The sequence below is a fragment of the Penaeus monodon genome, chromosome 5 (assembly GCF_015228065.2).
Source record: "Penaeus monodon isolate SGIC_2016 chromosome 5, NSTDA_Pmon_1, whole genome shotgun sequence".
NCBI lineage: Eukaryota > Metazoa > Arthropoda > Malacostraca > Decapoda > Penaeidae > Penaeus > Penaeus monodon.
In genome coordinates this window covers 28,359,317-28,361,102 of record NC_051390.1, presented here as the reverse complement: position 1 = coordinate 28,361,102, position 1,786 = coordinate 28,359,317, and positions in this window count along the sequence as shown.

Genomic DNA, 1,786 nt, shown 5'->3' with positions numbered 1-1,786 from the left:
ATGCTTAGACTTCTTTTTCTAGACGCAGCAACAACAAACAAAAAGTCGTGTGCCACAGTTACCTGGTGTCCGGGGCCTCTCGTCACATTCGGCATTGTTGTTTCGAGATTTGCGAAGATCTAGCTTCTCCCGGGCCTTCCATACATATGGCCCGGCCTGTGTCATCTATTTATGGCTGTCTCATATTATTTTCTGACACTCTATGCTTATCGTGATGGCGGGATTGCCATCAGGCGCTCCTGCCGCAATGATATAAGCATGCGGCATAATCTCTTTCCCAGCCTGGCGGCTGTTGTGAGCGGCCCCTGTCTCAGAAATTGTGTGTGCTCACAATTAATGTACCAGCGTGGCGTTCGGCTCGCCACAATGCATGCAACGCTTGTCTGCATAGTTAATTATCTATGATCTGCCATGCGCAATGGTAACCTAATCTGATTCTGTGAAGAATGACTTCGGTACCTCTATTGATTGCTTCAGAGAGTGCCAGTGGCTCATAGCCTGTGACGTCTGAGTACCATCTGGCCGAGGGAGAGGATCTTATTTTCTCTCTGTGAACCTGCAGGGAGAAGGCACGAGCTGTGGCATTACACTTCTGCCTTAAGATTTATGATCATGGGATTTGGGGGCATACTCCTGCCAATGTCAGCTAGTCTGTCAACAAGCTCATTCCCTCTGATGACTATGTGGCTAGGGACCCAGTTTATGATTATTCTTCTCCCATAAGCAAAAATCCTCTGCGCTATGGTAAGCACAGTGGTCAGGAGGTAGATGTTCTCTTTAGGCAAGCTTTGCTGTAGACAGTCATTGGCTACCCTGGAGTCTATATGTATGACCACGTGTCCTTCCCTCAGGGACGCATGGGCTGGGGCTCCCATGATCGCAACTGCCTCTGCCTGTAGTGAGGAGGCGTTGTCTGTTACCCTCATGGATTGTGTGGCATCCCTTGCTGCAAAGCCGGCGCCTGCAGTGTGGCTTCAGGGATTGACTGATCCACCCGTGAATTAGTTGCTACTACCCAGAGGAGTGATGGGTGCAATGACCCTCTGGGTTTCTGCCTTTAGACTAGGCATGGGCTATTGATTCTTTCTCCTTGACCATCTCATAACAGAGAAGTCGATCAAGGTTTGTGCCCACGGCAGGACTTCAATAAAGTCGGGGTGGGGGGAGTCCATGCCCTTGACAGGTAGTTGTTCCTTGAGCTGATAGCTTATCAACACCCTGGCTGTGTGAGACAGCCAGGAGTTGTTTGCAAACAGCTCAAGGTTTTGTTCTAGGCGTCTGAGTATTTTTTGTCTTATGTTTGTGTTCCTGGGTGCTTGGGTGACCTTTGAAAGGAACCGAGCTGCCATTAGATCAATTCGTGAGTCCAAGGGGAGAAGGTTTGCCTCCACTTTAGGACACTTAGACTTATCCTGGCAGCTTCATTTTGAACTGTCTCCATTTTTTCTCTTAATCGTGGCTTTGCGGCAATCAGAGAGACAGAAGCAGTCACAATGGCTTGTGCATAGAATGGTTTTAGTACTTTATGTTGTTGTAGGACAGGACTAAAAATCTCTGCAGTCAAATCCAAAGCCATGGCTCTGAGACAAAATGTTCAAGGTACAAATCTGAGAATCCAGGGAATGGACCTAGAATGGGTCCAGGCCTTCCAATACCCTGGGGTAATAATTGACCGAACCCTCTCCTTTAAAAAAGAGGTCCTGTACTTGGGTGACCAAACTAAAGCAATACTGTTTGTCATGGGAGCAATGACTGGGAGACACATAGGAGCTAGACATAAAATACT